The sequence below is a fragment of the Aethalodelphis obliquidens genome, unplaced genomic scaffold (genome assembly GCF_003676395.1).
Source record: "Aethalodelphis obliquidens isolate GAN/ISIS:26980383/991018 unplaced genomic scaffold, ASM367639v1 scaffold14, whole genome shotgun sequence".
Taxonomy (NCBI): Eukaryota; Metazoa; Chordata; class Mammalia; order Artiodactyla; family Delphinidae; genus Aethalodelphis; species Aethalodelphis obliquidens.
The window spans coordinates 25,925,749-25,942,155 of NW_020837958.1; the positions used below are offsets into that span (position 1 = coordinate 25,925,749).

General features: G+C 46.9%; 1 long non-coding RNA gene across 1 annotated transcript; it reads right to left on the minus strand.

The window, feature by feature from the left end:
- Positions 1–212: 212 nt before the first annotated feature.
- Positions 213–7,229, minus strand: LOC113624916 (uncharacterized). The gene is made up of 3 exons (XR_003434511.1): positions 4,554–7,229; positions 2,987–3,155; positions 213–1,480 (listed from the first exon to the last, which is right to left on the minus strand). It is a non-coding gene; the product is annotated as an uncharacterized LOC113624916 (long non-coding RNA).
- Positions 7,230–16,407: the final 9,178 nt, after the last annotated feature.

The window sequence follows — 16,407 nt, forward strand, 5'->3', positions numbered from 1 at the left end:
GGGACTTCCCTGGTGGTGTGGTGGTTAAGACTCCGCCTGCCAATGCAGGGGACACAGGTTTGATCCCTGGTCCCGGAAGATCCCACATGCCGCGGAGCAACTAAGCCTGTGCGCCACAACTACTGAGCCTACACGCCACAACTACTGAAGCCCGTGCACCTAGAGCCCATTCTCCATAACAAGCCACCACAATTAGAAGCCCGTGCACCGCAACGAAGAGTAGCCCCCACTGGCCGCAACTAGAGAAACCCGGCATGCAGCAATGAAGACCCAATGCAGCCAAAAAAAAAAATGGGGGCTGGGGGCAAGTGGAACCTACCACATGATTAAACGGTTGGAGCTTTCAGTTCCATCCACACCTTTGGGGAGGGGAAAGGGGCTAGAGATTGAATTCAATCACCAATGGCAAATGATTTAATCAGCCACACCTACGTAATGAAGCCTTCCTAAAAGCCCAGGAGGACGGGGTTTAGAAAGCTGCTGGGTTGGTAAACCCATGGAGGTGCTGGGAGAGTGGCTGAGAGCCTGGAAGATCCGTGCCCCTTCATACATAACTTGTTCTGTGCAACTCTTCCACCTGGTTGTTCCTGAGTTCTATTCTTTCATAATAAATCGATAATCTAGTAAGTAAACTGGTTTCCTGAGTTCTGTGGGCCGCTCTAGCAAGTTAATGGAAACTGAGGAGGGTGTTGTAGGAACCTCCGATTCACAGCCTCTTGGTCAGAAGCACAGGTGAGAAGCTGCACTTGGAACTGGCATATGAAGTCTGGTGGGGCTGAGCCTTGACTCCTGGCAGCTGACTCCATCTCCACGCCAATAGTGTCAGCATTGAGTTGAACTGAAGAACTCCCAGCTGGCGATGCAAAGTTGCTTGGTGTGGGAAAAAAATCCCACGTATTGGAGGGTCCCAGGGGGCTGCTCTGGCTCTGGCAACCAAACAGTAGAAAGGAGCAAAGATGAGGAGAAGGGCATGTCTTTTTCTCTGAGGGAACATCCCTGCAGTTGCACACACAAATTGAACTTCTCCACCATGAGCCAGAGCTCAGTCACAGAGCTGCACACAGCTGTGTGGGAGGGAAACCTTGTTACCCAGCAAGGGCTTGCTGCCCAGCATGCATTGAAGCAAATACCATGGCACTGGCTCGTGATAAAAGAAAGCTTGATTGCAAGGTCGACTGGCAAGGGGACAGGAAGCAGGGCTCAAAGCTCTCTCTCCCCTATCCAGAGTCCAGGGTGAAATTTAACCGGTTAGGGGAATTTCAAACTTGGAAGCTGATTGGCTAGTCTGGAATCAGTCCATCTATGGTAATCAAGTTACTTGTGCTGCTGGAAGCTGACTTTTCTTTATTGAAGGACTTCTGGCTTCGTAAAGGGCTCCGGTGGCAACATTTCTATTCTTTGAGTTCCGTAGACTAAAGATTCTTGGTTCCAGGCTCATCCTGGAGATGTGGGTTCCCATCTTGCACATGCAGTGCTGTCTCTAAAATAACTCCAGGTCTGATTAATCAACAACCCTACTTAAAGGAAGCAAAACCTTTACATTTCAGTGTAATCTGACTTCTGGGTGGTTCGATTACAGAAGATAAAGGGGAGAGTGGATAGTGGGGCAGCTCACATCCTCAGCCCCCCACACCCAACAGTCCATGTGCCTCTTTGGGGAAGCAGGTGATGAGTAATAAAAAAAGGGATATTTTATGTTCCTCTTATGGATCTGCCTTGCTTCATTTCTCTACTTTGGAAACAACGTATTTGTGTATCATTTGTGTACTTTTTTTTTTTAAGCCAAAGAAGGGTTGGAGAAGGAGGAGCTTGTGCTGGGACTGGATAGAGTAGAAGGCACTTGAGAAGGAGACAGAAAGGAAGCAGCGCTCATGGTAGGAGGAAAGCCAGCAGAAGTAGGTTGTCATAGAGGCAAAGAAGTAGAGGGATGCCAGTTCTCCCGAAACTTTAAAAAAGGCAGTCAAGGGGCTTCCTTGGTGGCAGAGTGGTTGGGAATCCGCCTGCCAATGCAGGGGACATGGGTTCAAGCCCTGGTCCGGGAAGATCCCACATGCTGCGGAGCAACTAAGCCTGTGCGCCACAACTACTGAGCCTGTGCTCTGGAGCCTGCGAGCCACAACTACTGAGGCCCACGTGCCTAGAGCCTGTGCTCCACAAGAAGAGAAGCCACCGCAATGAGAAACCCACACACCACAACTAAGAGTAGCACCCACTCGCCACAACTAGAGAAGGCCTGTGCGTAGCAATGAAGACACAACACAGCCAAAAATAAAAAAAAATAAATTAAAAAAAAAAAGGCAGTCAAGATGAGAATACAAACTATCTGGCTAGATAGAAATCATCAGGGACCCTGAGAAGACCAGTTTTATTTGAGACGTGGGTGTAGGCCAAACGGAAGGGAATTAAAGAATAAATGCCCCAGAAACAGAACCAATACACAAAACCTTGCTGTTTGCTCATTCAGTGGAGAGAAAGCATGCACTTCGATAAAAGGATGTTGGGACAACTGTCTCTCCAAAATTATGTACACTTTTGATCCTGAACTCACATCATATGCAAAAATTCACATGAATTAAAAACCCAAAACAAATGTGAAATACAAAATTTTCAAATACTTAGAAAAATACATCTTGTTGTAGATGTACATAGATTTAGTAGAAGTTTAAGAACACAGACAGGATAAAAATCCAATTCCTGCCTCCAAAGAGGAAGAAAGGGAAATGGGAGGTGGGAGTGTAGGGGGCATGTTTATAAATCTGAAGGACATATGACAGTGTTAACATTTGTAAATGCTAAGTGGTAACAACAAAGTTTATTATACTGTCCTTTGAACTTTAATATATTTAAACATTTCTCAATGTCAAAAAGTTAATAGGAGAAAGGAAGTGAAGCAACAGTTTAGGCCAGTGTCTTAGTCTGTTCAGGCTGTTACAAGAAAAACGCCATTAACTGGGTGGCTCATAAACAACAGAAATTTATTTCTCACAGTTCTGGAGGCTGGACTTCTGAGATCAAGGCGCTGGCAGTCAGTGTCTGGTGAGGGGCCACCTTCTGGTATACAGTTTTCTTCTCAAATGGAGAAGATGCCTTCCACACCCCGAGGAAGAAGTGAGGGAGCTCTCTCAAGCTTCTGCTATAAAGACACTAATCCCGGTCTGTCATAGAGAGTGAAGTAAGTCAGAAAGAGAAAGACAAATACCGTGTGCTAACACATATATATGGACTCTAAGAAAAAAAAATGTTATGAAGAGCCTAGGGGTAAGATGGGAATAAAGACACAGACCTACTAGAGAATGGACTTGAGGACACGGGGAGGGGGTAGGGTAAGCTGGGACAAAGTGAGAGAGTGGCATGGACATATATACACTACCAAACGTAAAACAGATAGCTAGTGGGAAGCAGCCGCATAGCACAGGGAGATCAGCTCGGTGCTTTGTGACCACCTAGAGGGGTGGGATAGGGAGGGTGGGAGGGAGGGAGACGCATAGAGGGAAGAGATATGGGAACATATGTATATGTATAACTGATTCACTTTGTTATACAGCAGAAATTAACACACCATTGTAAAGCAATTATACTCCAATAAAGATGTAAAAAAAAAAAAACAGACACTAATCCCATTCCTGAGAGCTCCACCCTCATGACCTAATCACCTCCCAAAGGCCCCACCTCCAAATATCATCACATTGGGGATTAGGTCTCAACATAGGAATTTGGTGGCAGCAGGTAGGGTGGGGGGACACATTCAGTCTATAGAAGCCAGTTTTGTTTTGTTTTTTAATGAAATGGCATAACATAGCATTGAATGGAATAGAAAATCTCAGTGTATATTCCATGAGTAATGTTTTCTGAAATATTTGTTTCTATTTCATATGTGTGTTTATGTGTGACTGGGTGTATGCCAGTGCATGTGTGTGAGTGTGGGTGCTTGTGTGAGAGTGTGTGTGCTTACACACTGTGTGTGCCCTGGGCTGCTTCGTAAAATGCATTTCTTACTGTGGGTCATGGTCAAAAAGTCTGAGAGTCACCGGAGACAAGAACAGTCAAGTTTTTCAATCAGGTTGGCTATAGACAAAAGCAGAGCAATGGAACAGGAGTTGGAAAGGGATGTGTTGTTAAGGAAGGGTTCTTGGTTTGCTTTTCCTTTTTTTTTTTTTTTTTTTTAAGTCTGCTGATTCTGGAGCATGTCTGTGGGCTGATGAAAGATACATCCAGAGAGGAGGGACTTCCCTGGTGGTCCAGTGGTTAGGACTCCACGCTTCCGCTGCAGGGGGCCCGGCTTCGATCCCTGGTCAGGGAACTAAGATTCTGCAAGCCGCGCAGCGCAGCCCCCCTCAAAAAGGAGAGAGAGACAGAGAAGGAGAATTTGGTGATTAGGATAGAGTGGGAGTGGAGTGAAGATCAGAGGGGAGGTGCAGGATCGAATGATGTTAGCCAGGCATCTAGCAGGCTCTGATGGGCACTGATTACGTACACAGGTGTGTGTGTGGGGGGCAATTCAGAGGAAGACATGGGACACGTTCCCACGCCCTGCACCCCATGGCATGACTCACAGTCTGTGTGATGTGACAAGGCAGCCACAGAACAGGTTGGCACACAGGCAGGCAGGACAGGGCTCTGACAACAGGTGCTTTTGGAGTTCAGGAAAAAGATGAAGACTGGCTGAGATCTAGGTGGTGAAGTCTTCTCTGGGCGGATGAACCTTGGTGGTAGATTCGGGGGATAGATGCTGAATGGGGACAAAGAGCAAGGGGGTATTGGGGGAAATGGGATTTCCTGCAGAAGAGAGTGGGCAGAAAGAGAGGGTGGGTTTTGATAAAGGGGAGCAGGAGGGAGATGGACACACTGCTTTGGATTCCAGTCGAGGTGGAGACTGGGACGTGAAGCTGACCTCTCTTATTCAAGGCCAAGTTACAGGTAGACAGAGTAATAACATTTAAAATCTACTGGCTGCTTACTAGGTACTAGTCTACAAATAATACATTTATTGCCTACGTGATTCCTCATAACAACATTATAAGGTAGGTTCTATGATAAACTTATTTTATGTTTACTGATAGTGAAACCTAGGCACGAAGTATTAAGAAACTTGCTGGAGATCACACAACTAGCAAGTGACAGAGCAAAGTTTCAAACCTAAACAGTCTTGCTCCAGAGGCCATGCTCTTAACCATTACTAGCTTATATCATCTCTGGCAGTGAGCTGTTTTATGGTAAATGGCACATAGGAGGTATTCGAGAAATGACTGGAGCACGGAAGGAAGGAAGGGCATGATTTGGAAAATAATAAAGGAACCCCCCAATCTCTGTCCTTCTGTTGTGCCTCAAACTTCTGCTATTAAGTCTGAGTAATACCCACAAATCATGTGATGAGCAGCTATTATGCACAAAGCATGCTATTGAAGTAAGTTAAGGAATTGCCCATAAAACCTCAGATAAGCAGACTTGTGTTACCTGTTGAGAAGAGTTAACAAGAGGAAGTTGGATCTGAGCTCCTCTGACCTTGGACAAACTTTTATGTTAAAATGTATTGTCAAAGAGGCAAAATGTTACAGGAGGAAAGAAGACACATAGATCTTGGTTCGTATCTTAGCTCTGCCACTTATTGCCATGCGTACGAAGATAATTGGCTAATATAATTTTTTAGACCTCAGTGTTTCCATAATTAAAATGGCAGTATATTGGCAGGGGCCCAAGAGAAAGAGAGAGGAAAAAAAAGATCAAACTGTTTAATTGGACCTAAATGACCCTACTGTGATCCACCAATGAGCCCTGAATAAGAACATACATTTATGTCGAAATAGGAAAAGAAACTAACACAGACCAGCAAGTCACCAAGTAGCTCACACAGGATGCTTTTGATCAAAATGGGCTTTGATCAAACGTCATGTTTCTTCCTCAGGTGATCATGCCTGAAACTTAGGTTCTCTGGCATGGCTTACCGTGCTCTATAGGTAGAGCACTGCATGCTAATAACTTCATACTTTCTTACAACTTGCATCATCAGCCTCCCTCCCTCATATTTCAAGGTCACTCCCACTGGGAAGGAGGATGTTTTCCTCTTAAGTTCTTTCCAAGTTGTATGTTTGGCAGTGTTTCCTGGAGCCATGACTCCCCTACAACTTCCAGCAGCCCTGAGGGTGACCACTCATCTTTTTGCTCATCATTGTTTAGGACTCTTGGACCCCTCATCCCAATAGGACGCTGCCACTTCTCCATGGGCATCAGTAGAGGTGTGAATATGGACCAGGCCATACTTCCCTTACTGCCTTGTCCCTAGATTCTCCACCCCCACCATGCTTTTTGAAGGATGGAATCATTAAAGGTGGAAGACGTAAGCTGTATACCAAACACGATGTTTCCCCTAGTTCATGGGAACAGGATACAGGGCAGCCTAGAGTTTGTTTGTCCATCAACACTTCATCAAGACCCATGCTCTTCTCATCCTTCTATTCAACCTTCCTTAGATGTTGGCTTTTGAGTTTCTGTTTTTTTTTCAGGGGTGGCAAGATGTCTGTTGCAGTTCCAGTCATCACTTCTTCACATGATAGATCCACAACAGGAAGCCACAAGGACAATGGCAAAGGGAGCTTTTGTATCACATGAATCTCTTATCTTGGAGGAAATCCTTCCCAGAACGCTTCAGCAGACACCTTCTGTCTCACTGGACAGAACTGGATCCAGGCCCATGTCCTGACCCATCACAAGCAAAGGAGTTGCCAATTTGGCTAAGGCCAATTGTGGTTCACTCTCTGTGGTTGTGCATATTGTTGCCTGAACGAAACTGGGGTTCTATTAGTCATAAGGGTAGGGTAACTATGGGGTGGACAACCCCCAATGTCTTTTGCAGCATCTCAGAACTCAAACCCTTCTCCTAGGTCCTAACACTGCTTCTCAACTCCACCCCATCATTACATTTGGCCTCCCTTCAAAAGAGCCGCCCTCTTCATACATGAACCAGGAAGACTTCCACTGACTTTTTGGAAAACTCTACTCCTTGTCTCTCGGGAAAGGTCGCACTCCAATTCTATCTGCTCCTCTTCCTGTTCTGCATGATAATGACAACTTACTCTTCCCCAGAATGGGAGATAAAGAAGAGGCATCTGCATGACACGTAGTGGTGGCTGGATGCTCTAGGTCTAAGAAAGAGAAATTTTTTTTTTTACATCTTTATTGGAGTATCATTGCTTTACAATGGTGTGTTAGTTTCTGCTGTATAACAAAGTGAATCAGTTATACACATACATATGTTCCCATATCTCTTCCCTCTTGCGTCTCCCTCCCTCCCACCCTCCCTATCCCACCCCTCTAGGTGGTCACAAAGCACCGAGCTGATCTCCCTGTGCTATGCGGCTGCTTCCCACTAGCTATCTGTTTTACGTTTGGTAGTGTATATATGTCCATGCCACTCTCTCACTTTGTCCCAGCTTACCCTTCCCCCTCCCTGTATCCTCAAGTCCATTCTCTAGTAGGTCTGTGTCTTTATTCCCATCTTACCCCTAGGTTCTTCATAACATTTTTTTTTCTTAGATTCCATACATATGTGTTAGCATACGGTATTTGTCTTTCTCTTTCTGACTTACTTCACTCTGTAGGACAGACTCTAAGTCCATCCACCTACAAATAACTCAATTTCATTTCTTTTTATGGCTGAGTAATATTCCATTGTATATATGTGCCACATCTTCTTTATCCATTCATCTGATGATGGACACTTAGGTTGTTTCCATCTCCTGGCTATTGTAAATAGAGCTGCAGTGAACATTTTGGTACATGACTCTTTTTGAATTATGGTTTTCTCAGGGTATATGCCCAGTAGTGGGATTGCTGGGTCATATGGTAATTCTATTTGTAGTTTTTTAAGGAACCTCCATACTGTTCTCCATAGTGGCTGTACCAATTCACATTCCCACCAGCAGTGCAAGAGTGTTCCCTTTTCTCCACACCCTCTCCAGCATCTATTGTTTGTAGATTTTTTGATGATGGCCATTCTGACCGGTGTGAGATGATATCTCATTGTAGTTTTGATTTGCATTTCTCTAATGATTAATGATGTTGAGCACTCTTTCATGTGTTTGTTGGCAATCTGTATATCTTCTTTGGAGAAATGTCTATTTAGGTCTTCTGCCCATTTTTGGATTGGGTTGTTTGAGTTTTTGATACTGAGCTGCATGAGCTGCTTGTAAATTTTGGAGATTAATCCTTTGTCAGTTGCTCCATTTGCAAATATTTTCTCCCATTCTGAGGGTTGTCTTTCGGTCTTATTTACGGTTTCCTTTGCTGTGCAAAAGCTTTTAAGTTTCATTAGTAACTAGTGGTCATAAATGCAGATGCTTTCAGGGATCAGGCAGGTGACACATCCTGAAGGGGGCCAGGACTGGCAGGGACTCTGGAGCCCGCCTAAAGACTTCTGCTCCGTCCAGCTGTTTGTTACCACGTGGGAAGTGGTCAGATTGCCTGGGGGAAGTGGGAAATCTGGAATTTAAGTGCAATTTCCCATTTTAGAAAAATGCTTCATGCCTCCTCTCTCACCATGAAGTCTCTACTTCATAATATTATGTATGCAGAACTGTTCCTCACCTTTGTCTCCCCAGGTTCTTTCAAACTATCCCTTTATGCCTGCTTGACAAGAGGGAGGCCTGAGGCTGAGCGGTGCACCTCTGAGTGGCACCCTTAACCTTTCGTTATCCCCGTGGACCCACGATGTTTAGTTTATTCAATTATGTTATGAGGCATCACCACCATTATTCTTTTGGACGCTCAGTGACCTCAGACTCAGCTAATGGGAGTCCCTCAGCTATGTCTCCAGTAGCTCTTAAGCACCTCCATGCTTTCTGGGACAACCAGAGTTTCCAGGCTCACCTTGTAATTTTTCTGCCCCATACGTGGAATCAGCCACTTCTCTAAGAAGCTCAGGTTTATTTTTTAATGGGGAATGGTATTTAGATATCAGGATCTGGTGGCTAAGTGTGTTGATTTGTACTGTAATATCATTGCTTCCATGCCCTTAGAGGAGAAAGAGACAGAGAGACAGAGAGCTCATGCTCCTCATCTACATCAGCATGGGGTTCTTCTTTTCTTCCCCATTCCATATCTTCATCTCCCTTCTCTCACACTGTGTGAGAATTATTGCTACCCCATACAATATATTTGCTTTAACCTACATACATTACTCACAAAACAGTACTGGAATGACTACATCAGCACCACCATCAGCATGCCTACATGCAAATATAAGATTATATTCCACTAAATTGTACAAAGTTCTGTCATCAATCTGATGCAGTTAGGTCTGTTTCTTTCCGCTGGTCTTCATTTGTAAGCATTTTTCCATCCTTGCTGATGTAACTTTATTTCATGTGCACACCTAGGGTGTTTACCTTCTGAACTTCCTCGAACTTGGCTTCCTTCTACCTCACGTTCTCCCCGTCAAGTCCTTTCTTTTCTTTGGCCACACCATGCGGCTTGTGGGATTTCAGTTCCTAACCACTGGACTGCCAGGGAATTCCCATGTTGAGCCCTTTAAACGTCTGCATTTCCTTCTGTCTTTCTTTATTCTCTGTCCTTATCACCTTTACTGATAGGAGCCAAGTTCTGTGCCCACGGTGGAATCAGTATGCCTCCAGCTCACCATGTGTGGAGGAGACACAGGTAACAGCCCGTTGCAGTGGAGCGATGGGGACCGTGAAGGGGAGGCACAGGGCTGCCGGGAACACGGGGTTGGGGGAACTTCTCAATGCACTGTGTCCATCGAGGGAGTGTGGGTGGCACTCCTTAGCTGGTTGTCCCATTACAGGTGGAAGAGACAATGTCTCTTAACACTAAGTTAATAATACTTACTATTGACTTAATAATCATTAACTTAATCATACTTATTATTAGCGATAGGTTAATAATACTCATGTCATAGGGTCACTCTGAGGATGAAACGAGATAGTGCATACAACATGCTTAGCACAGTGCCTGGCATGGGAAAGGGTTGAGTATTACTAATACGGTTGTGTGATGCTCTCCACAGAGACACACACACTGTGGAGGTTCAGACTGGACAGCACAGAGTTTCCCCACATCCTTGGAACTTTCCCACTTCCATGTTGGTATGGACACCTGTCTAATTTTGCCCACGTAGCAATCATTCCCTTCTCTTGGTTACAACGCTTCGATTTGCCTTTAGCGAGCCAGTTCTTCCCGCTCTTGGTCGATGTGGTCTGGGTGTGGCTGGCTGTCCCCCATACGCAGCTCGATGAATGGACATAGGACTCAGGCACGTGAATCTAAACCAGGATCCACTACATAATCTGCAGGATCCAGTGCAAAATGAAAATGCAGGGCACCTTGTTCAAAATTTAGGAAGAATTTCAAGACGGCAGCTGCATCACAACAGATTGCACCTCACTGTGGACCCAGGACTTCCTCGTTCATCTGCCAGACAGCAGGGGGAGGAAGGATTCAAACCCACAGATACCTGCCAAGCTCCTCCACTGTCCTGGTGCTTGAGGCTGGTCCACGGCTCACCCACATCAGGATACAGAGCAAAGACACGCCAAGGGAACAACGGAAGAGGTCAGCAGTTAAAGAGATCTCACGGGCATGTTGCCTTTGTTGCACAGCTGACCATCCTGAGCCCAGAGATGGAAATGTTTCTCTAAAGGTCACACAGCAAATTCATGGCAGTGTCTGAACTGGAACCCAGGTCTCCTAATGCTAGGGAACCATTGACTGAAACTGCCCACCCTGGCCAAGCACCATAATAACCCTTTGCATGAGTTGTCTCACAACAGGAGGTCCCAGTAAGGAAGGCAGCGCTGCTGCTGAAAACTAGCTGGGAGAATTTGGGAGGGGCCAAAAGTGAGACAGGCTGGGACCTGGAACCCTTTGCTGCAGTGCTGCAATGCTTGCACATGGACACACCTCTCCTCCAGCAACAAAATACAAAGAAACTACATGGCATTAAAAATAGCTGTGTGCATGCCCAGTTGGGGCAAATTCTGGACCCAAAAGATACAGAGACCAAAAAACCCAACTGCCACCTTTGAAGAGCCTGGAACAAAAATAGGGTGTCAGGAGCAAAAGCAAGGTACTGCGCATGACCCCTGCACACAACACCACCTAAGGGGTGGGCAAAACACCTAAGCCACCCTTCTGGCCCGACCCCTGGACGCACCACTACCCTCATCCCGTATAAGGAACAAACTTGCCCCCTTTGGGGGAGCGAGAAAGCAAGGGAACCTGTGGTTTGTTCTCGCTCCCCCACTGCAGCAGGGGCCCCAGTAAAGCCTTGCCTGAATTTCTTGTCTGGCCCCTAGTCAACTTGTATTGATTGGGGAAGGCCAAGAACCCTGGTTGGTAACAAAAGGAGGGAGGAGATGCCAGCCCATAATATGTCCTGCCAACCTCCCAGAAACCCTCACGCTAGAATCCACGTCGACCGAGAGATGTGCGCCACCAGGAAGGACCTGCGTCAGACCAAATATGGGCACTAGCAAGACGACTGTCCAGAGACAACCCGGAAAGCTAACCCCACCACTATAAACCCTAGACTACGAGCCACAGCCACATAGCAGAGCAGTTCTCCTGGGCTCCCTTACCCGCTGCTCTCCACCCAGCGCCCCTTCCCAGTAGAGTCTTTTGCTTTGTCAGGACATGTGTCTCCTTGGACAATTCATTTCCGAGTGTTAGACAAGAGCCCACTCTCGGACCCTGGAAGAGGTCCCCTTTCTGGTAACTCTGGGAGCACTTCCATCACAGGTAACGAACTATATTTGTCCTCACTAGGCAGGAGGCCCAAAAAAATTCCAACCTAAGATCTTGCTAACCTTTTCAGAACAAATATGACAATAGCTGCTAACGTTTGTTGAGCACTTACAATGTGCCACACGCTGTTCTCCGAGCCTTGCAGGTCTCAACTCATTCAATCCTTACAATAACCCCAAGAAGTAGGTCCTGTTATTATCACCTCCATTTTACAGGTGGGGAAACAGAGGCACTGAAATGTTAAGTGACCGGCCCAAGGTCACACATCTAGTAAGTGGATTTACCGGGGTTTAAACCCAGGCATGGTTTAAAACAACTGCGGTTTAAACCCAGGCAGGCCAGTTGCAGAGCACAAGGTCTTGGCCAGCACCCTACACTGCACAGAGTGGCCCAGGTCTTCACCCTGGTGTCTGTGGTGGACAGGCAACCCCCAGGGGAGAAGCAGCTCCTACTGGTTTAGTGCTTGCTGCCACCAGGTGCTGCGCTCAGCGGTTTACAGAGCTTGTCTCAGCAGGTGGTACGTCCCTCAAGTACCCTCCAGGCTCCCTCCCAGTGTCTAGTTACAGAAACCTGGACTCAGCAGACTCCACGCATTATCTCATTTAACTGGGCATCCAGAGGGAGAGTGGACTCCTGCCGCAGACGAGTCGCTGGCTGGACGACAGGATCCAGTTCCATCTCTGCTCTGCCCGCCTCCTCGCTGCTTCAGCCTCAGGCTGGTCTCGAGGCGGTGGCACCAGGTTGGAGGTCACCTTTCAGACACGACGATAGTCAGAGGAAGAGGAAGCGTTTCTCCCCTGAGGATCCCTCTTAAGAGATAAACTCTCCCAGAAGTCACCCCTTCCCCAAAGACTTTCCCACAAACCTCATCATAGGTCTATTCCTGACCCATCCCCTAGGAAACAGACTGGGTTTTACATTAGACCATTGACTCCACCCTGGACCTGGGGATGGGGGTCAGCCTCCTTGAGTCACACGACCTTGCGGGGAGGGGTAGAGGCCTGCACACCATCAGGGTTTAGTGAGGAAGAGAGGATGATGGATGCTGAGAAGGACACAGCAACTACTACAGGTGGATATTTCATGTTCATTTTACAGATGAGCAAACTGAGGCTCAGGGAGTAACAACTTCCTCAGGGTCGCAGCTTATGCATGGGGGAGCTGGGATTGAAACCCATTCTGTAGGACTCCAGAGCCTGTGTGCCTAGCTGCTTCCCTAGCTGCCCAGGAAAGGAAGCCAGGACACCTGGGCTCTTGTTCTGGTGGCACTGTCAGCTCAGGTGTGTTTGGGGACAATTTCCTTCCCCTCTCTCATCTGCATCCTCCTGTGAATGCAACTATGCCTTCTTGGGCCTAACGTGCAGGGCCAAGGTGGACCAGCAATGAGGTTATGGATGTAAGCATTTCAGCAACTGCAGGTGGAGGGCACCATGTGGTATAGGAGAGACTCCAGGCTTTGGAATCTGACTGGGCCCTGAGTTCAGATCCTTACTCTGTCCCTAATTAGTGAGACCTTGTACAAGTCCCTTAACAGTCTATAGAGTGGGGATGATGATACCCACTCACACAATTGTTATGCAGGTCACAGGAATCCATGAAGGCAAATTCCTTGCCTTAGCAAGATGCCTGACACACGTCAGTTCCTTTCCATATTCCCTTTATTAGGGAATGCAGCTTCATCCTCCAAGCATGGGGTAGAAGGGAAAATACTACACTCAATTGTCTGAGGATCATATCCAATCCTTTTTTGGTAATATGGCGGGGGGGGGGGTGGGGGGGGGGGGGGGGGAGCGGGGAGGAAGGGAGGGAGAGAGAGAGAGAGAGGGTGGAAATTTTGCCAAGAAAGGCACGTCCATCCCAATGGAGGATTGGCATTGTTTGGGCTTTCCTGCCCCCTCGTGGCCACTGTGAGTAGAAAGGGCTGCCCGTAATTGCACCCTGGAATGGAAGGAGCTGGGAGAAGTCGGCAGTCCCCAGCTCCTTCTGATTCTCCAGGGCTAAAGGGGGGCCATAGTCTGTTTCTAACGTGCTTCCTGGGCTCGGGGTGGTCAGCCATATTAGGGAACCACTGAGCTAGTCCAATCCTTTCATTAAACAGATGGGAAAACTATGGCCTTGAGAGTAGGTGGGACTTGTCTGAAGGAGGCAGCCAGGATAGGAGCCAGTAACTCAGGTCTCTAGACTCCAGTGCTCTTTCCATTATGCCCTGTCTGAAGTGATCCTACCAGGCAAGCAGAGCTCCAAAGACTACTGGAACTCACCTGCCAACCAGGGCTGGGATCCCTCCGCTGCTGCTGTCAGGTGGTCCTCCATTCTGTGCTTGGACTCCCATGGTGATGGGGAGCGTACTAGCAGCCTTTAGGACGATCTCCCCTTGTCTGGAGTCCAGACTCGCCTCTCTGCATCCTCCCCTATGGGACCCAATTCCCCCATCTGAGGCCGAGCAGCTCTGTCCCCTGACACACTGGAGAGACTGCACAGCCAGAGGAGCCAGAGCTGGGAGGATGAGGGAGATGGAGTGAGTACTTCACGGCATCAGGAACCCTCTGGACGCACTGCCTCCCTGAATCCTGCAAGACACAGGTGGTTTAGCCTCATTTTACTTCAGAGGGGGTTGAGGCATAGGGAACTGGCATTAACGCATCCAAGCTCACACATCAGTTAGTGTCGAGGTGGACGCAAACGGTGTCCTTGGTTTATGGACTTGGGAAGCTGAGTCTGCTCACGGGCAGGAGCGATCTCGGCTGCCCTGCAGCACTCATGGGGTGTGGTGGCCAGGCGGGCAGCCTGGGGTAGCATTCACTTTGTAAAAACCTTATTTTGAAGTATAACACGCACAGACAAAAGTGCACGAAGATATACAGCTTAGTGCTCTATGACAAAGCAGCTGCTCATGAAATCACCACCCAAGTCGCATAATAGGACACCACCAGCAACCCAGAGCCTCTTATCCTTCCTGACCACTGCCCCGTCCTCCTTGCTTTTCCTTCTAGTTTTACGACCTACACACGCGCCCACACCTGACGGCAGTGTGAGCTTTATGTAAATGGAAGCACACATTTGGCCTCAGTTTGGGTTCGGCTGCTTTCGCTCAGCACTCACTCAACATCCACCCACAAATATTTTCACTGCTGGAGGAGACGGACATCACAATTTTGTCCGTGGACCTGTGGACTGTTTCCAGGTTTTGTTATAATGAACGTGATAACTGCTGTGAACGTTTGTGTCCATATTTCTCGGTGCATACATGTATACATTGGGTATGTAACTGTATGCGTTTCCTAGAGCTGCCATAACTCAGTGTCACAAACTGGCAGGTTTAAAACCGCAGAGAGTTATTCTCTCACAGTTCTGGAGGTTGGATATCTGAAACTAAGGTGTCAGCAGGGCAGTGCTCTCTCTGAGACTCTGGGTAGAATCCTCTCTTGCCTCTCCCCAGCTTCTGGTGGAAGCAAGGAGCATCCATCCTTGGGGTGTTTGCAGCTGCACAGCTCCCATCTCCACCTCCACCTTCGCGTGGGCCTCTTCCCTCATATCCTTAGGTTATCTTCCTATAAGGACACTAGGCATAGTGCATAAAGTGTCACCCTACTCCAGTAGAACTACTTCTTCATTAATTACATCTGAAAAGACCCTATTTCTTTTTTTTAATACTCTTTACAAATTTTTATTTTATTTATTATTTTTGGCTGCATAGGGTCTTCGTTGCTGCGTGCGGGTTTCCTCTAGTTGCAGTGAGCAGGGGCTACTCTTCATTGTGGTGCGTAGGCTACTCATCGCAGTGGCTTCCCTTGGTGCGGAGCTCAGGCTCTAGGCGCGCGGGCTTCAGTAATTGTGGCTCGCAGGCTCTGGAGTGCAGGCTCAGTAGTTGGCTATACTTCACCTTTTGTGTTTCACTATACATTGTAAAACCATCTTATCGATTCCATAAAAATTATGTCGGGCTTTTGAGTGGGCTTGCATCAACTCTCTAGACCGTTTTGGAGGAACCGACATCTTCACATTGAGTCATCTAATCCATACACATCACATATTCCTCCATATCTTGGGGTCTTTCACTTCTCCCCATGGTTTATAGATTTCTACGTAGAGGTCTTGCCCATCTTTTTTTTTTTTTTGGGCCGTGCCGCGTGGCTTACAGGATCTTAGTTCCCTGACCAGGGATCAAACCCGCGGCCCCTGCAGTGGAAGCACGGAGTCCTAACCACTGGACCTCCAGGGAATTCCGAGGTCTTGCCTCTCTTACATTGAATTTATTCTTAGGTATTTGATATTTTTGATGCTCTGAAATTGGTATTTTTAAATTTAAAAAAATTTAGATGCATAGACGTTCAATAGATTTCCATGTATTGACTTTGTATCCAGAAAAAAATTTCAACTTATTATTTCTAATCATTTATCTGTGAATTCTTGTGGATGACCTAAGTACATAATGCTATCTGTAAGTAAAGACAGTCCAATTTCTTCCTTTCCAATCTTCAGGATTTACTTCTCTTGCTTCTCTGTGCTGACTGGGGTTCTCTACTATGATGTTACCTGATGAAAGGAGGCATCTTTATCTGTCTCCTAATCTGAAAGGGAACACATTCAACATTTTAGCATTAAATACATTACATATGATGCTTTCTATAGTTCTTGCTTTTTTATGTTTTA